We start from the raw sequence: 21,324 nt of genomic DNA on the forward strand, positions 1-21,324 counted from the left end.
AACATACCTGACGTTAAAAAAAACACACACACATTGTGTCGGCACTAAATAGCAGGGTGTGCGTTACTGTCATAATGGGCTCCCCTCGTCTGCCATATTTGATTTCATTTTTGTAGACATGTATGGGCAACATATGGCACGTATTAGATTCCCGCTATATTGTCTTTTGGCAGTATCGTCTTTCTCATTGGCGGACATATGCTCTCTCGTTCTCCTCTTATGGCAGCAGCCCTCGGAGCTCAAGCTCACTAGCAGCAATTAGCATTCAGCGCCGAGTGTGAACAAGATGCTCTTTGTTGCAAATGCGACAACAGAACGACAACAAGGTGACTGGGAACACGCTGGCAACTTGGCGAGCACGGTTGGAACCAGTTTAGTGTTTTTAAAAAAAGATGCATTAGCTACTGCTAACTGCTAACTATGCTGCGGAGTAAAAAAAAAAATGGAAATATTTGTTAGCAAATATTTCCATATGTCATCACTCTATTCTCCCACAGTCCACTGAAGTGGTCAAACGTACCGGACTAAGTCAGCTGACATCATGTGACACGGACACGCTTCCTGGCTTTGCACCGTCGAAAAAACCGCACCGCCGCAGCTCCATTGTGGACGACTTTTTGTGCATCTCTGTGGGAGTGGGAAGTCCACTCTGTGGTGGGGAAAGCTTCAAATGAACGCCTCAGTGGAACAATGCGAGTCGCCCTAAATGTTATTCATTCGTTTACTATGTCGGCGTCATGCTGGAGCCTATCCCAGTTTAAGGCCGGGTACACCCTGGACTGATCTTTATTGGTTAAATTCATTTGGTTTTAAGAATAGAATATTTGGGCACGGTGGTCGAGTGGTTAGCGTGTAGACCTCACAGCTAGCAAACCAGAGTTCGATTCCACCCTCGGCTAGGTTAATAATGAATAATAATAATAATAATAACAAAAAAGGGCTGCACGGCGGACGAGTGGTTAGCGTGCAGACCTCACAGCTAAGAAACCTGAGTTCAATTCCACCCTCGGCTAGGTTAATAATGAATAATAATAATAATAATAACAAAAAAGGGCTGCACGGTGGTCGAGTGGTTAGCGTGCAGACCTCACAGCTAGGAAACCCAAGTTCGATTCCACCCTCGACTAGGTTAATAATGAATAATGAATAATAATAATAATAATAACAAAAAAGGGCTGCACGGTGGGCGAGTGGTTAGCGTGCAGACCTCACAGCTACAAAACCCGAGTTCGATTCCCCCCTCGGCTTGGTTAATAATGAATAATAATAATAACAAAAAAGGCTGCACGGCGGATGAGTGGTTAGCGCGCAGGCCTCACAGCTAGGAAACCCGAGTTCGATTTCACCCTCGGCTAGGTTAATAATGAATAATAATAATAATAATAATAACAAAAAAGGGCTGCACGGTGGACGAGTGGTTAGCGTGCAGACCTCACACCTACGAAACCCGAGTTCGATTCCCCCCTCGGCTTGGTTAATAATGAATAATAATAATAACAAAAAAAGGCTGCACGGCGGATGAGTGGTTAGCACGCAGGCCTCACAGCAAGGAAACCCGAGTTCGATTCCACCCTCGGCTAGGTTAATAATAATAACAAAAAAGGGCTGCACAGCGGTTGAGTGGTTAGCGCACAGACCTCACAGCTAGGAGACCCAAGTTCAATTCCACCCTCGTCCATCTCTCTGTGGAGTTTGCATGTTCTCCCCGTGCATGCGTGGGTTTTCTCCGGGTACTCCGGTTTCCTCCCACATTCCAAAAACATGCTAGGTTAATTAGCCACTCCAAATTGTCCATAGGTATGAATGTGAGTGTGAATGGTTGTTTGTCTATATGTGCCCTGTGATTGGCTGGCCACCAGTCCAGGGTGTACCCCGCCTCTCTCGCCCGAAGACAGCTGGGATAGGCTCCAGCACCCCCTGTGGGAGAAAATGAATGAATGAATGAAGTTTTGAAAGAATATATTTGAGAATAATAGAAGTGTAAAGTTGACTATAGGGGTGTTATTCCATGCCTACAGGGCTCTAATAATGTTTCAAATTGTATTTACAAATTTTTATCACAGATAACATAACATTGCAATGATATCTAAACAGCATTTATTGAGGGTATGGCGTTTTTTTTCTCAAATTGAACTCACTATATCATGTATTTTTACTTTTTGACTTCATTATTTCTTCTTGTGTGTGGGGCGTCCGGAACGAATGCGGTGATGACAAACACGTTGAATGTCTCTGTCATCATCTAAATTGTATAATAAAAGCTCTTCAATACATCTTGAAGGCAGCCATTGTGGCACGTAATTGAACATATCAGCTCTTGGAGAGCTAATAGCAACTACTTTTGTCATGTAACGATTGTACAATGACAAATGGATGATTGCGTTTGGACTCGCCCCCCCCTTCCTCTGGGCTTATTATCAGTAAATTGTAATATAAGTATGCAAATCTACCGCTTGAACTTTACAATCCTGCGCGGAGGCTATTCATCTCCTCTGGAGCGTTCAATTCCATGCAAGCAGGCCCTCATGCATCACACCGTGTCATTTTGAAAGCAAATATTAATCAATTTAGCGTTAGAGACACTTTTGAGATAGCAACTAAAGCTAGTTTAGCCAAGAACTTGGCAGCCCGACCAAGCAGTTTAAATCAGTCCCATTGAGCAAAACTGCATCCATTACAGTTAGAACCATATATTTATACACTATAACATCAATGTAAACCTCTATTCTATGTCATTTTTTGTCATTATTAGAGCCCTCTAGACATGAAATAACACCCCTATAGTCACTATTATTCTTAGTTTACACCACATTTCATTGTATGGTCATATCACCTCGTACTACGGTAAAAATAAAAATAAAAATAAAAATAAAAATAAAAATAAAAATAAAAATACAAAATTAAAATTAAATAATTGAAAAATATTTTAAAAAACTTAAATTATATTAGGAAAGCAGGAAGTGAACAAATGTAACAGTTACTGATTGTAAAAGTACCAGATGGAGGGGTAGGATTTAATAAGCTTTGCTTCTTCCTACTCCTTTTATCATTTTTTTTACCATTATTAGAGCCCTCTAGACATGAAATAACACCCCTATAGTCACCTTTACACAGATATTATTGTTAGTTTACACCACATTTCATTGTATGGTCATATCACCTCGTACTTTGGTATGTGACAAAAAAAAAAATAAAAAAAAAATAAAAACATAAAAATAAAAAATTTACAAAATAAACTTAAATTATATTAGGAAAGCAGGAAGTGAACAAATGTAACAGTTACTGACTGGACATGTGGAACTGATTATGGGATGCACTCAATTAAATGCAAACCTCTATTCTATATCATTTTTTACCATTATTAGAGCCCCCTAAACATGAAATAACACCCCTATAGTCACCTTTACAAAGCTATTATTCTTAGTTTACACCACATTTCATTGTATGGTCATATCATCTCGTACTTTGGTAAAAATAAAAATTTTAAAATAATAAAAAAAAACTTTAACTATATTAGGAAAGCAGGAAGTGAACAAATGTAACAGTTACTGATTGTAAAGGTACAAATTTACAGAAAAATATTATAAATATTATAAATAATAAAAATAAAAATAAAAATAAAAATAAAAATAAAAATAAAAATAAAAATAAAAATAAAAATAAAAATAAAAATAAAAATAAAAATAAAAATAAAAATAAAAATAAAAATAAAAAAATTAAATTAATACTAAAATTAAAAATAAAAATCTTAAATTATATTATGAAAGCAGGAAGTGAACAAATGTAACAGTTACTGATTGTAAAAGTACCAGATGGAGGGGTAGGACTTAATGAGCTTTGCTTCTTCCTACTGATTATGGGATGCACTCAATTGGAATCTGATGCATGTTCAAATGAAATAAAACCATTACCATTACCATTACATTTCGAATGCACAGGGTATGGGATTACCGCAGGAACATGACAGGCGGCCACGGTTTTATTCTCGCAAGCCAACAAGCGATGTCATAAGTGATGACTGTATATTTTTCCATAAAAGTGGTCAGTGAGAGCTAAACACAGAATTTCTTACGGCACCACGGCATTACATTTAACGCTTGAGCCAGTCGGCATTGTCACAATGCCGTGCAAATATCGCAACACCGGGTAGGTAATATACTCCACAGAAGTCATTGTTAGTCCACTGGGTCATTGGTCAGCAAGCTTCTCTGATGGATGACGACAAATAATCTTGCTGGCGTGTTGCTTTACAGGCAGCGAGATGATGATAACAGCCGCTAAGCTTCCAATAATCCCACCCAAAAAAAAAAAAAAAACTGCCACTCGTCACGTCTGAGTCATTCTTTTTTCCCAGCTGACACGGCTAACGTTAATGTTCATACAAGTCAGAGCTCATTAAGCCCCCCCGCCTCCCACATCCGTGACTATTCAATGGCGCAGGAAGCGGCAGATATTCTCGCTTGGGTGTAATGGGCCGGAATAATACTTGTGATATCCTGCTATATGGTCGTCATAACATCATAACTCTGCACAAAAGAGCCCGTGGCCCAACGTCCTGTTTTTCTACACTGCTAGACTGGTGATGTACTCAGACGCCGAGAGGTCAGAACGGCCACAGCTGGACTTTAAAGCAACAATAAGTAATGGCTGGAACTTTAGGAGTAGTCATAGTTACAGTTTGTACATATCCTGTCATACAGACCTGATCAAAATGTTTTGAAAAAATTGCCAGAATATGCATTTGCATATTTGGACCTTAATGACGTTTTAAGAAGAGATTCCAGGGGCGTCACTAGGTTCTGAAGAGAGGGGTGGGGATGTGTGTGTGGGGGGGGGGGGTGCACAGGATATGAATGAATGTAGTACACATTCAAAAAATGCAAAAATCAAAAAAAGAAATAAGACGCAAATAATAACTTTTGGATAGATTTAGTAGAGATACTCAATTGTTTTAGGCCACCATTAAATTAAAGTAAAGTAAAGTAAAGTACACTCAATCTACACCGCAAAACCATCAATGATCAATGATATAATAATCATTACTATATTATTAATTAGCCTATTTTTATTACTAACATCATTATTCTTCTTCTGATTATTACTAGTAGTAGTAGTAGTAGTAGTAGTAGTATTAGCCTGCTTATTGGATTGCTTACGAGCCTGCTTTTGCCCTGTTATATGAAATTTGTCTGAGATTTTTTTGTAAAATAAAAATAAAAATAAAAATAAAAATAAAAATAAAAATAAAAATAAAAATAAAAATAAAAATAAAAATAAAAATAAAAATAAAAATAAAAATAAAAATAAAAATAATACATTTATTTAGGAGGGTTTAAGAACATTTTAGGGGGACTGAAGCCCCCCCCCCTAAAAAAAATTAAAATAAAAAACACGCCGCACGGCGGTCTAGTGGTTAGCGCGCAGACCTCATAGCTAGGAGACCCGAGTTCTCCCCGTGCATGCGTGGGTTATCTCTCCGGGTACTCCGGTTTCCTCCCACATTCCAAAAACTAGGTGCTAGGTTAATTAGCGACTCCAAATTGTCCATAGGGATGAATGTGAGTGTGAATGGTTGTTTGTCTATATGTGCCCTGTGATTGGCTGACCACCAGTCCAGGGTGTACCCCACAATAACCATCAGATAGCAACTGCGGAAAAAGGGTTTCAAAGACAAAAACTAATTCAAGACTTGGTCTCCTTCGACGCCATAAAACTGCCCGTTTCGACTTTGCCGAGGACCATCAAACATGGGACATTGAAAGGTGGAAAAAAATGTCACCTTGACGGTCCAGATGGCTTCCAAGGTTACTGGCATGACATGGAGATCCCACTCGAGATGTTTTCTACCCGGCACAGTGGAAGTGCTTTTCCATTCAGTGGAACACTGGAGCTTCAGGTGGTGGTGCAGGGTTGTCAAACGGCACAGCAATGTTCCCATCGCCTCCTGGAAACAGTCACATCCAGCATGCCAAGATTGTTGTTTTCAATAAATGACTTTTGCATATTGTATCTCTACTTAAAACCTAATTAAGATCCAAATGTGCTAAAGGTAAATTCTAGCTTTTTTGTCAACTGGTCTTAAGATTTTGATCAGGTCTGCGTATCCAGTTATTTCTAAACTCCAGACAGGCGATGTAAATTTGATACCACAGGAAGACATACAATATTTTTTTTTATGGAAGAAAATGTAATGGACAGCTGGACAGGAACGCAGCCAAACATTTTGTCAGCACTCATGGAATTTGTCAGATATTAAAATACATTTATGCTACCTTGAATAGAATGCAATATTGCTTAAATGGTTAATACCTGATATGTTCCGTGTATAGCTAATTACAATTATGTTTTTTCCTAATTGTATATTTTATTTATGTATTTTTTTACATTTATTTTTATGTTTTTTTAATCATTTTTTAGTTTCTGATTTTTTTTCTCTCCGTTTTTGACAAAAATTCTGTATTTTTCATGTTATTACAATGCCCCTGAATTTATAATAATAAAATTATTTATACAGACTTCATCCTCTTTTTAGTATTTTTTTCTGCCTCTGCTGCACAAAAGCAAGTTTTCTTTTTTTGTTTGTCCCTGTATGTATTTTTTTGCATTTATTTTTTCTTTTTTTTTTAATTTTGTGTATAAATTTTATTATGTTTTTTTTAGTTTCTGATTTTTTTCTCTCCGTTTTTACAACAAAAATTCTGCATTTTTCATGTTATTACAATGCCCCTTAGATTTATAATAATAAAATTATTTATACAGACTTCATCCTCTTCTTAGTATTTTTTTTTTTTTTTGGCCCTGTATGCATTTTTTTTACATTTATTTGTATGGTTTTTTTAAATATATTTTTTTGTTTCTGTTTTTTCTCTCATTTTTATAACATAATTCTGTATTTTTCATGTTTTTACAATGCTCCTGGATTTATAATAATAAAATAATTTATGCAGACTTCATCCTCTTTTTAGTGTTTATTTCTACCCCTGCTGCACAAAAATAAGTTTAGTGTTTTTTTGTCCCTGTATGTATTTTTTTTACATTTATTTTTATGTTTTTTTAATATTTTTTTTTAGTTTCTGATTTTTTTTTCTCTCCGTTTTTATCACAAAAATTCTGTATTTTTCGTGTTTTTACAATGCCCCTGGATTTAGAATAAAATTATTTATACTTATATAATTATTATTCATAATTAGTATTATTATAATTATAACATATTATTCTGATATAATTATTTATACTCTTATTTTTGTATTTCTCTTTTATATTATTTATACTCTGCTGCACAAAAGCAAGTTTAGTGTTTTCTTTTTTTTTTGGTTTGTCCCTGTTCCGCTCCAGTACATTTTAAAAACATTTTAAATAGTACAGTATGTGATAGTCTGTCATGTAACTTTATTAATCTGCACTACTACTAATAGTCTGGAGTGTAAAAATATCCAAATCTTATCGACAGTGCCACAAAGGAACATGACGTACTACTACTACTACTACTACTACTACTACTACTATAAGCGGCAAAACAAGACCCAACAATCCAGATAAAACAAAAAGTAAAAAATGCAACATACAGCCGTCACAGCCCCCCCCCCCCCCCCCCCCCCCCCGCCGCCCCAATCTCCCAGAGGGCCGCCTCCCCGCTCAATGGCGTCAGACAGTGCAGACAAACGATGATAAAGTGATCCTCGCATGACTTTGACAGCCATGACAGGCACCAGCAGCAGCAATAACGCCAGTCAAAGGGGCCGTGGGCTTCATCTGCGAGAACGCAGTCAAACTAAAGAGCCGGCGCCCCCCCCCCCCCCGCCACCTTCATTATTTCCAAGAGGGAGTTAATGAATAAAAGAATACTCTTAGGTGGTCTCCGGCCCAAAAACACTGATTATTACAGATGGAAGACAAATTAAAAAGGAAATAAACGAGGACTTCCACACTGAGGGATCAGCACGGGGGCTTAATATTCAATGTGACATTTTATTTAGCCATTAATCATTATTGTATGGGCCGTTAAGTGTAAGCTTATGAGAGCGGTAATGAGACAATAATTAGTGAATGGGTTATTCCCCCATGGGCTATTTTAGCCCCCAACAATGAAATATACAGTACGTTGTTTACTTTTAATATGCAGTAAACCTCTGATTTTTAAAAAATATTATTTACTATACATGGTTTTGGGCTGCACGGCGGACAAGTGGTTGGCGTGCAGGGTACACAGCGAGGAGACCCGAGTTCAATTCCATCCTCGGCCATCTTGTTGCATGTATTAGCCTGCTTATTGGATCATTTATTAGCCTGCTTTTGCCCTATTATATAAAATTTGTCCGAGATTTTTTTTGTAAACAAACAAAAAAAATCAATAAAAAAATATAAAATTATTTTGGGAGGCTTAGGAACATTTTAGGAGGTGTGAAGCCCCCCTAAAATGGGATTAATGACGCCACTGGCTGTTGCCTAATTATAGGCTAGTATTAGCCTGCTTATTGGCTTGCTTATTAGCCTGCTTTTGCCCTATTGCCCTATAAAATATGTCAGATTTTTTTTGTAAAAAAAAAAATCTAAATTTTTTTTCAAAATCAACTACTACTACTAGTAGGCTAGTATTAGCCTGCTTATTAGCCTGCTTTTACTCTATTGTATAAAATATGTCAGAGATTTTTTTTTTGTAAAAAAAAAAAAAAATCTAATTTTTTTTTCAAAATCAACTACGACTACTAGTAGGCTAGTATTAGCCTGCTTATTGACTTGCTTATTAGCCTGCTTTTACTCTATTGTATAAAATATGTCAGAGATTTTTTTTTTGGAAAAAAAAAAAAAATCAAAATTTTTTTTCAAATTCAATTAAAAAATAAATTATTTAGGGAGGCTTAGGAACATTTTAGATACTTTATATTGCATTTTAGTCCTTGTTATTACTACTACTACTAGTAGGCTATTATTAGCCCACTTTTGCCCTATTATATAAAATTTGTCAGAGATTTTTTTGTAAAAAAAAAAAAAAAAAAAAAAATTAAAATATCAAATTATTTAGGGAGGTTTAGGATCATTTTAGGGGGTGTGAAGCCCCCCTAAAATAGGCCTAATGACAACACTGGCTGTTGCTAACATTGGCCTAATTATTGATACTTTATATTGCATTTTAGTCCTGGTTGTTACTACTACTACTACTACTACTACTAGGCTAGTATTAGCCTGCTTTTGCCCTATTATATAAAATTAGTTTTTTTGATTGAAATGTGATTTTTTTTTTGTAAAAAAAAAAAAAAGAAGACCTTTTGTGAATAAGCAAAAAAAATCAATAATTTTTTTTTTTAAATATCAAATTATTTAGGGAGGCTTAGGGAACATTTTAGGGGGTGTGAATCCCCCCTAAAATAGGCCTAATAGGCTAGTATTAGCCTGCTTATTGGCTTGCTTATTAGCCTGTTTTTGCCCTATTATATGAAATATATTTTTTTTGTAAAAAAAAAAAAAAAAAAAAAAATTTAAATCTATAAAAAATATAAAATTATTTAGGGGGTCTGAAGTCCCCCAAAAAACGGGCCTAATGACGCCACTGATCATGACAGGATGCATGGAAAGCCAAAAAAAGAACACAGTTATTTGGCCATTTTTGGGAGGGGGGGGGGGGGTTGGGTCATTTCCAGGTGTGGTACTCCACCATTACGCAAGTATCGTACATCATCATCATGACAGGACCCATGGAAGCCCAAAATAGAACCTTGCTGTCGGACACATTTGGGCCATTTCAGGCTTTGGTGCTGAAAAAGTCACATTTTTATGAAATCAGGTACACGTTTGTTTCTATATGATGCATAGATTTATAATTGCTTTTAATGTTTTTGTTTGGGAAAAAAAAAAATTCTAAAAACATTTCTTGGATAGTTTGGCCACAGTTTGACGATGGAATTGTTTATTTCTTTTCCCATTATTTTCAAAGAGAGAACAATTTGAGGTTCGGACTGATTGCACTTGATTTTTCTCGAGGCTCCACGGTAAATTGCAAACATTGTTTAGGTGCTTGCGGCCACATATTTCGCCGTTCGGCACCTCGAGAGATGAAATCTCAACAAGGCCACAGCGAAGAAGGCATCCATTTGTCACGTAATCATAGCCATCCCCCGCGTTTCTCAACATATTCCTCGCTCGGACTCCTTTTGCGTAACGGCGCCGGGCCTCGCCGTCATTTCCGAGGTGTCACTCGTGTTATTGACCCCCCCTTGCACACCTGGGCGTCTCTTTGCAAATCAATACAGTCAAGAGGAAGCTGACAGAGGCAGGCGCGGCGTATAATAATAAATGACAATCGGCCATCGGCGAGGCCCGGAGTGTCGCTGACAACTACTGTCGGCCGCAGTCGTTTTCGTGTGACACCCGGCTGTTTTCTTCAAAGTGGGATTCATTTGGCCGAGCGACTGTCTGGCACAGATGCTGATATTACAAGGCTGACTTGTAAGCACCTAACCCCCCCCCAACCCCCGTTTTTCGCTGTGCTGACAGAGGTATTACAGTTGTATCTTTTCATTGTTGTTGTATAAAAAAACGATATATATTGAAAGCAATTTTCCTCTTAATGCAGCAAATTGTTCCAAGAAAATTGTATCTGCCACGGCTGGGAAATGATTGGCCGTGTCTTTTGTTTGCTGGGAAGACAAGAATAAAAAGGGATTTCATACGCTGGGTGGAATGGAGTTGTTTGGCGGTTGGGGGGGGGGGGGGGGGTGCATATTAAACGATGTGTTGTGAACAATGAGTGTGAAATTTCACACGCTCCGGATGATGAAAATGGCTGCCGCCGTGCCAGGTGGATGGGAAATAGAAATGTGATGCGTTTTTCTTGAAGTGCAAAAAAGGTTGGGGGAAGGAGGAAGATGTTTTTTTTTTCCGGATTTTATTGTATCGGATATCATTCCTCATTTATAGTTACATTAATTTCCCAGATACAGCTTTAAAGGTTAAAGAAATGAATAATTTTATACTTATAAGCATAGAAAACCTCTTAGCTGCTTTGTAAATACAGTTTGAAACATTATTAGAGCCCTGCGGGCATGGAATAACACCCCTATAGTCAACTTTACACTTCGATTATTCTAACTAGCAAGCTGGCGAGCTCACCAGTTAGCCTCAAATGTATTCTTTCGAAATTTCATTCATTCATTTTCCGCTTATCCTCACGAGGGTCGCGGAAAGGTGCTGGAGCCTATCCCAGCTGTCTTCAGCCAATCACAGGGCACATATAGACATATACATATAACATATAGCAAGTTTTTTGGAATGTGTTGGTGTTCTTACAAAGAACACTAAACTCATCACACACCAACTTAACACTCAAGGGGTGTAATTATGAAACCGGCTCAACCGAATCGTTAATTTATTCATTCATTTTCTACCGCTTATCCTCACGAGGGTCGCGGTGGGTGCTGGAGCCTATCCCAGCTGTCTTGGACTTGGACTGGTGGCCAGCCAATCACAGGGCACATATAGACAAACAACCATTCACACTCACATTCATACCTATGGACAATTTGGAGTGGCTAATTAACCTAGCATGTTTTTGGAATGTGGGAGGAAAACGGAGTCCACGGACAACATGCAAATTCAACACAAGATGGCCGACGGTGGGATTGAACCCGGGTCTCCTAACTGTGAGGCCTGCGCGCTAACCAATCGATCAATGGGAGGAGAACTTTTTTTTTTCACTCTATCATGTCCAACATGCCACGGCTGATATCTTGCAGTGCTAAGGTAAAGGAATGTAAGGTAATAAGTACTTCAATGTTGCCGCATAGTGACCAGAAAACTACAAATGTATTTCAATACGTTTTAATCAATACGTTCAATACGTTTTAATTAAAATTAAAATTAATTAAGCATCTGGTACTTTTACAATCAGTAACTGTTACATTTGTTCACTTCCTGCTTTCCTAATATAGTTTAAGTTTTTTTTTAATTAAAATTTTAATAATAATAATAATTTTAATTAAACAAAAAAAAATTAATTTTAATTAAACAAAAAATAAAAAAATAAAAATAAAAATAAAAATAAAAATAAAAATAAAAATAAAAATAAAAATAAAAATAAAAATAAATTAGGAAAGCAGGAAGTGAACAAATGTAACAGTTAGTGATTGTAAAAGTACCAGATGGAGGGGTAGGATTTAATAAGCTTTGCTTCTTCCTACTCCTTTTGGACATGTGGAACTGGGAACTGATTATGGGATGCATTCAATTGTAATCTGATGCATGTTTAAATGAAATAAAACCATTACCATTACCATTACCAAATTGTATCATCTGAGCAACCTGCTAATTACAGTTGCTGCTAATTGGCCAGGCATGTCCCCCCTGCATCCATTAGTTGTTATTGTTTTCTCCAAACATGACATTGATTGAATTTACAACCAATCAATTGCAAACGATTGTGACATTCAGATATGACCTTAAAGCCGGCGGCCGCTCAACAACTATGATCAGGATTAAACTTTTCTTAATGAGGTGATCTCTCTTCACTCGGGGCGGGAGCAGTCAGTAAAAATTAGATCAATTATTGCGCTTTAACTTGATTACCTCGGCTCCTGCTAATTTGTGTAATTAATACCCGGCTCAAAGAGCGGCTTTATTAATAACAATCTACGTCTTGATGGAGCGGCGCGCGGCGGGTCATCCGTCCTGCAGGTCGTGTCATAATCAATGGCGGCCAACACGCATGCTAATTAGCGCAGTTATTAATTGTTACAGTTGGACGTGAATGCTACACGCCGTCGGCTCCTTTGTGCCGCCATGTCGAGCAATCAGCGCATTGAAAATGGCAAATCTAATTAGGCATTCAGCAAGCGGGCTGGGAATCCAAATGAGACGGTATCAGGGCCTGACAGCTGGCAGCCGAGGCGCCGTTCACACTGGGCGGGGGGAACAAAACCGGCATTATCCCGGCGGGGCCCGGCGACAACAGGAAAAGACATGTATCGCAAACTAATAAATACATTCACAGCGGCGGCCTGCCATATCGCACAATGGCCCAATGAAACGCCTGCTTCAGGCCTTTGTTGGGGCCGAGCAGGGCAGTTCATGCATTCAGACAGCACGCAGTACCCTCGATGTCCATTAGGGGGAGTCGTTATTCACTCAATATTTACAGTAGTATCAAGTTATGTAATTGCATGGTTGTGGTTCTCCAATGTCGTTTTTTTTATTTTTCTCACCTCTTTTATTGAATAAAAAATAAATTTATATTATTGATTGCAATTTTAGACCCCTGTTCGATTCCACCCACGGCCATCTCTGTGTGGAGTTTGCATGTTCTCCCCCGTGCATGCGTGGGTTTTCTCCGGGTACTCCGGTTCCCTCCCACATTCCCCCCCCAAAAAACATGCTAGCTTATTTAGCGACTCCAAATTGTCCATAGGTATGAATGTGAGTGTGAATGGTTGTTTGTCTATATGTGCCCTGTGATTGGCTGGCCACCAGTCCAAGTTCGAAGACAGCTGGGATAGGCTCCAGCACCACCGCGACCCTCGTGACGATAAGCGGTAGAAAATGAATGAATAAAGGAATGAATGATTCCGTTGAGCTGGTTTCGTAATTATACCTCTTCGGTGTTAAGTTGGTGTGTGATGAGTTTAGTGTTCTTTGTAAGAACACTAACACATTCCAAAAACATGCTAGGTTAATTAGCGACTCCAAATTGTCCATAGGTATGAATGTGAGTGTGAATGGTTGTTTGTCTATATGTGCCCTGTGATTGGCTGGCCACCAGTCCAGGTTCGAAGACAGCTGGGATAGGCTCCAGCACCACCGCAATCCTCGTGACGATAAGCGGTAGAAAATGAATGAATAAATGAATGAATGAATGAATGAGCTGGTTTCATAATTATACCTCTTGAGTGTTAAGTTGGTGTGTGATGAGTTTAGTGTTCTTTGTAAGAACACTAACACATTCCAAAAACATGCTAGGTTAATTGGCCACTCCAAATTGTCCATAGGTATGAATGTGAGTGTGAATGGTTGTTTGTCTATATGTGCCCTGTGGCCACCAGTCCAGGGTTTACCCCGCCACTGGCCCTAAGACAGCTGGGATAGGCTCCAGCACCACCGCGACCCTTGTGAGGATAAGCGGTAGAAAATGAATGAATGAATGAATTATTCAGTTGAGCTGGTTTCATAATTATACCTCTTGAGTGTTAAGTTGGTGTGTGATGAGTTTAGTGTTCTTTGTAAGAACACTAACACATTCCAAAAAGATGCTAGGTTAATTGTATCCTCATAAGGTTCACGGGGGTGCTGGAGCCTATCCCAGCTGTCTTCAGGCGAGAGAGGCGGGGTACACCCTGGACTGGTGGCCAGCCAATCACAGGGCACATATAGACAAACAACCATTCACACTCACATTCATACCTATGGACAATTTGGAGTCGCTAATTAACCTAGCATGCTTTTGGAATGTGGGAGGAAACCGGAGTACCCGGAGAAAACCCACGCATGCATGGGGAGAACATGCAAACTCCACACAGGGTGGAATTGAACTCGGGTCTCCTAGCTATGAGCTATGCAGCCATAAATGCATCCACTAAAGCACATTTTTAATTGAGAGTTGTCCATTGTTGTATTTCTGTGGGTGTTTGGTACCTTAATTCGGCGACCCGTGAGGTTGAAGATATTAGGACCAGGCCTGCATATCCACATGAGAAGCAGCCAGCAGCTATGCGGTGAGCACCTGTAAATAATGCAGCGTCAAAAGGTGGCAGTCAAAAGGGAATAAAGGCTAAACAGGTGGATGAACAAAAAACCCAAACGCTCCCTCCTCCTCCTCCTCTTCCTCCTCCTCCGCCCCATATACACCCACACTGCCTCCGCCAACCTCATCACCATGTTAACACCACAGGTGCTGAGTCCCAGCGTGCTAGGGGGTATGCAGGGGGGGGCGCCCGGGGGTCATACTTAGAGCGGTGATGGGCAATAAAAGCACTTTGCACCTGAAGTGAAAGATACAACTTTCAAATATTGTATCCACATCGCCTGCAATGCAATTTCTGCACACCTGGCTGCGAGGAGCCACAACATCTGGCGGCTGGTGCTTCCAAAAGGCAGTTAATTTGTCAGGCAAGTGGTCAGGGGCCCGTGTGGGGAGGAAGGACTTGATGCGTTAATGACGGCAAATTCTGCTGAAGCGTCTGGTATCGCCGTAGTTTGGGTCATCTTTCAAAAAAGTATAGACCAGCATTTGGGCCATTGAAAAGATACTACTATAACTTTCATTCATTCATTCATTTTCTACCGCTTTTCCTCACAAGGGTTGCTGGAGCCTATCCCAGCTGTCTTTAGGCGAGAGAGACAGGGTACACCCTGGACTGGTGGCCAGCCAATCACAGGGCACATATAGACAAACAACCATTCACACTCACATTCATACCTATGGAAATTTTGGAGTCGCTAATTAACCTAGCATGTTTTTGGAATGTCGCGGGGGTGCTGGAGCCTATCCCAGCTGTCTTCAGGCGAGAGAAGCGGGGTACACCCTGGACTGGTGGCCAGCCAATCACAGGGCACATATAGACAAACAACCATTCACACTCACATTCATACCTATGGACAATTTGGAGTGGCTAATTAACCTAGCATGTTTTTGGAATGTGGGAGGAAACCGGAGTACCCGGAGAAAACCCACGCATGCACGGGAAGAACATGCAAACACCACACAGAGATGGCTGACGGTGGGATTGAACTCGGGTGTCCCAGCTGTGAGGTCACTGCGCTAACCACTTGACCGCCGTGCAGCCCTTTTTTGTTGTTGTTATTATTATTATTATTATTATTCATTGATTTTCTACCGCTTATCCTCACGAGGGTTGCGGGGGTTGCTGGAGCCTATCCCAGCTGTCTTTGAGCGAGAGGCGGGGTACACCCTGGACTGGTGGCCAGCCAATCACAAAGCACATATAGACAAACAACCATTCACACTCACATTCATACCTATGGACAATTTTGGAGTCGTTTTGCTTGTTTTTGGAATGTGGGAGGAAACCGGAGTACCCGGAGAAAACCCACGCATGCACGGGGAGAATATGTAAACTCCATACAAAGATTGCCAATAGTGGAATTGAACCCTGGTCTCCTAGCTGTGAGGTCTGCGCGCCAACCACTTTACCGCCGTGCCTCCACTACTATAACTTATTGTTAAAAACTATAAACTAAACCGCTTATAGCGCGGTGCAGCGCTACAAGCGCAATAACAAACATATTGCATCACTGTCAATCAAAACTCATTAACATATTAGTAACGAGAGAATTGCTACATTGTGCGAGTGTGCCTAATAAAGCGCCCCTGTGAAAGTAGCATATTAGAGGCCGTGCCACCTCACGAGACGGTGTTTACTACGATCACACGGTGGTGTATTTCCCCGTAAAGCCTGTTTACGTTCATGGCATAGATGTGAGAACTGCTGCAATGAAAGCTAGCAGTGCCGGGGGGGCCGTTAAAGGAGGACATAACAGTCCTCTGTCAGACGGATAAACACAAAAGAGCAGAGCAGACGTCTTAAAGTCAGCCGGCAAAGAATGAAAAGTGTTCAAGTAAATGGGAATTGCACGGTAAAGAAAACAGGAACATTTTTTGCCTCAGTTTGCGTACATTTACCATACGATAAGGTTCGATTCTTGTTGTGTTTATAAGTCCGACACAACATCCTTGTTAGCAGACACTGGTGCCAACGTTTCAGTAAGAAAAGTAGCTAGAAAGTTGCTTGGTGACGACATTGTCTAATTTGCATATCAGGTTTTAAAATGGGCTGCACGATGGTTGAGTGGTTAGCGCGCAGGTCTCACAGCTAGGAGACCCGAGTTCAATTCCACCCTGTGTGGAGTTTGCATGTTCTCCCCGTGCATGCGGGGGTTTCCTCCCACATTCCAAAAACATGCTAGGTTAATTAGCGACTCCAAATTGTCCATAGGTATGAATGTGAGTGTGAATGGTTGTTTGACTATATGTGCCCTGTGATTGGCTGGCGACCAGTCCAGGGTGTACCCCGCCTCTCTAATCCGAAGACAGCTGGGATAGGCTCCATCACCCCCGCAACCCTTGTGAGGACAAGCGGTAGAAAATTAATGAATGAAAGAAAAATAATAATAATAATAACAAAAAAGGGCTGCACGGCGGTCAAGTGGTTAGCGCGCAGACCTCACAGTTGGGAGCCCCAAGTTCAATTCCACTCTGTGTGGAGTTTGCATGTTCTCCCCGTGCATGCGTGGGTTTTCTCCGGGTACTCCGGTTTCCTCCCACATTCCAAAAACATGCTAGGTTAATTAGCCACTCCAAATTGTCCATTGGCCACCAGTCCAGGGTGTAAACCGCCTCTCTCCCCAAGATAGCTGGGATAGGCTCCAGCACCTCCCGCGACCCTCATGAGGACAAGCGGTAGCAAAAGAATGAATGCATGAATAACAATAATTGTACTTTTCTGCACTGTGTGTGTATGCTAGCGGCCCCGCCTCCACCCACTGAGACAGTATATAATTGAGAAAAGGCCTCACTCTGTTCATGCCATTGTTTTCTGGAACGTTTTATGGAATATTTGTCTATATGTGCCCTGTGATTGGCTGGCCACCAGTCCAGCGTGTACCCCACATCTCTCGCCTTAAGACAGCTGGGATAGGCTCCAGCACCCCCCATGACCCTCGTGAGAATAAACGGTAGAAAATGAATGAATGAATGAACTGTATGGTGATACTGGAGTCTACTCTTTTCAGCTTCTAACACTTCCTAAGTAGCGCACACAAAGCTAAAGAAAAAGCAAATCCATTGTAAATGTCGCATGTAGACAGATCTGCAACTTTGGGAATTTGTTTTCCTGCAGGAATTCAGACTTCCTGAAGCCCCCCCCCCCTCCCTCGTCGCCCTCTTGTGCGTCGTGAGGAAGGTGGATGGAGGTGTTAAGGTGTTTGATGGACAGTGTCTGTACAGGCTGTTTATCATAAATAGAGCCTTAGCCCAGAGAGGTCCATCTGCTTTGATTTTATTTAGCAATTCCCCTCCAGGGGCCCGGTGCTGGAGCGAGAATAACAATACTCGGGCCCATCTGTTCGGGCAGAAGCAGCCCCGGCTAAATTACGGCACGCTACGAAACGGCGGGCATATGCTGTGGCATAAAGCTACAAGAGGGCATTGTGTGCCAGCTGTTGTGTTGACAAATACTTATCTGGCACTTCTCAAGTCAGCTCGCTAAGCTGCTCGCCGGTCTTGAAAACAGGCCGAGGTGTGGATGGAACAGGCTTCCTTGCGAGGGTGTGCGGTGTCGAGAGAGGGGGGCGGGGGGGGGGGGGGGGGGTATAGTGGATGCATAATACATGCTAATTTAACAGAGGGGATCACTTTGTAAGAGATTGTCTGGGGGATTTGGGTCACTGGATGTGGAATTAATCTGACTCAAGCCGAGCAAGTGATCACAACAGACTATTGTAAGAACGATGAAATGTGCTGCTATTGTTGATTAGCCGCATTACGCGCAGAGACACAGACCTTTGAGGACGCTTTTGAAAAAAAAACAAAAAAAGCACCAAAGTGGTATATTGAATTATGGCTGATTGGCTTAAAACTCTTCATCTTTTGTTGCCGGAAATCACCACTTGCTTTCCCATGGGAATGACGAGCGATCCGACGGGCGATGCAGCGGCGGCGGCGTGCTCACGGAACAATGCTGCCGCGCTTCTTTCCGACGGCTGGATGTGGGAACTACAAATGAAAACATTGCGTTTAATCTTTCTTATCCTGTAAAGAATAACAATCATATTGTTCTCGTGTGTTTACAAGTCAGAGGATGATCCCTGCTGAACAGTCGACGACCTCGATGATCCTATTAGGCATGATCCCGAACAAACACGCTTGTTTTGTGTTTTCAAGGCATAATACTGTAAATCGGGGGTCTCAAACACGCAGCCCGCGGGCCAAATGTGGCCCGCAAGACACTATTTTAAGTTTAATGTTTGATATGGATGCTGTATGGTATCATGTACCCAGAAAAAAATTATTACGTTTGATTAATGTTCATGTTAAAGGTTAAATAACTGTTAATAGTTATCCTCCCTATCCGTGTGGAAGTGGTAAGTTTTTGGCTATTTAAGTTTAAAGAAAATAACTTGAAGGGTACCGTTTAGGTCGCTAGCTCTCTAGTTTGCGAGTTAGCATGTGTCTCAAGACCCTGCAGTTGCACAATATGTTGTAAATAAAAAGAGTATAAATGTGACTATAGTCGTGTTTTGTCATGTCTACAGGGCTCTAATAATGCTTTGTTCATTTTAATCTGAAAAAAATAATTTGCCTACCCACCAACTATGTGTTGCTGTTTTATTATTATTATTATTATTATTATATTTATTTATTACTGATTGATTTTCTTTATTCTTGATTAGTTTATTTTTTATCTTATTTTGTGCAGTGGAATGTTTTATCAGAGCTTTTTTTGTAGAAAATCGGAACCAAAGCACTGAAAAATTTTGTATATTTTTCTGTTTTTAATAAATGCGTTTTTTATTTTTTGGGGGAAAACCTGATGCGGCCCAGTCTTGCCCAGACCCTAGCTCCAGTGGCCCCCAGGTAAATTGAGTTTGAGACCCCTGCTGTAAATGAATGTGTAGCTTATATAGCAGTAAAGTCATTACATAATTGCATGATGCCTTGCCTTTAATCGTGGTCTTGGCCTGCACGAGTACTCCTGGCATCATCCGTCCGTCCATCTTCTTCCACGATGAGGGGTCAGGTCGTGGGGGCAGCAGCTCTTCGTCCAGCTCTCTCGGCATATCCAGACTCGTTCCCTGGCTAGTTGAGAGACATAGTCTTTCCAAACTGTCCTGGGCCACCCTAGGGAGAAAACTCATTTCAAACACTTGCACCCGCGACCTTGTCCTTTTGGTCACAACGGAGAAGCTACGGTTTGTTGAGAGCAAACATGAATCCCCACGTATACCTTGTCATTGCGAAGCAAAGCATGACCTCTTCCATTTTGACTTCCCCATCAAAGTACTCACACATGGCTTTTTTTTTTTCTTCTCCTAGATCTTGGCAACATTAACTGTTAGTGGTGATTACAAGATTTACAGTGGTATGAAAAAGTATCAGAACCTTTTGGAATTTCTCATATTTCTGCATAAAATCACCATCAAATGTGATCTGACCTTTGTCAAAATCACACAGATGGAAAAAACAGTGTCTGCTTTAACTAAAACCGCCCAAACATTTATAGGATTTCATATTTTAATGAGGATAGCATATCTGTCTATCTAGCAGATAAACTGATCTGCAGCTACAGGAAGCGTCCGGTTGAAGTCATTGCTGCCAAAGGGGGGGGGGGGCACAAAATATTAAATATGATGGTTCAGTTACTTATTCCTCCCCCTTTTGTCATTGTTTGCATGCTATCCTCATTAAAATATGAAATCCTATAAATGTTTGGGTGGTTTTAGTTTTAGTTAAAGCAGACACTGTTTTTTTTCATCTGTGTGATTTTGACAAAGATCAGATCACATTTGATGGTGATTTTATGCAGAAATGTGAGAAATTCCAAAAAGGTTCAGATACTTTTTCATACCAATGTAATTGTAATCTACTAATATAATTCCTACTACGTTGCTCTCTTCTGTACGCCGTGTGTATGCTGGCGGGGAGAACATGCAAACGAGATGGCCGAGGGTGGGCTCGAACTCGGGTCTCCTAGCTGTGAGGTCTGGCGCCAACCACTCATCCGCAGTGCAGCCTTATTTGGAAGTAAAACAACCAATTTTTGTGTTGTTTATGTTGATATATCACAAAATGATTTTTAATGAAAGTGAAAGTTCTGCTTGAAATGTATCTTTCTCTATCTAGTTGGGAACTGATATTTTCCTGAAACTTACCTATGTTGTACTGCTGATTACTAAAGAACGGAAAAAGGTAGAAACAAACCTTAACTTCTGATAAAAGACGGGAGTCTAATCTTTCTTTTGGTACGTTCCATGTTTTATACAGTCATTAAACACAATACTCTTGAGTGTACATGCAAACTCACACAGCGATGGTGGAATCAAACTCAGGTCTCCTAGCTGTGTGGCCTCCGCGCTAACCACTCATCCGCCATGCAGCCGGGTATTGTACATGCAAAATGTAATTAAAAAGAAAAAGTATTGAAACAGACATAAAAACTATTAAAAAATAATGTGGCACACGCCAAGTGAAAGCCTCTAAAAGGCATTTAGTCAAATACGGATGGGAAATGTCATGTGGATTCATGTATTTTGGAGCACAACACAAACTCACCTCATGCGTCTTCGTTGTGTTCGTCACCTAATAAGGCCACCTGAAAATCACAA

The sequence above is a fragment of the Doryrhamphus excisus genome, linkage group LG13, assembly GCF_037039965.1.
Source record: "Doryrhamphus excisus strain RoL-2023G ecotype Guam linkage group LG13, RoL_Dexc_Guam_v1.1, whole genome shotgun sequence".
NCBI lineage: Eukaryota > Metazoa > Chordata > Actinopteri > Syngnathiformes > Syngnathidae > Doryrhamphus > Doryrhamphus excisus.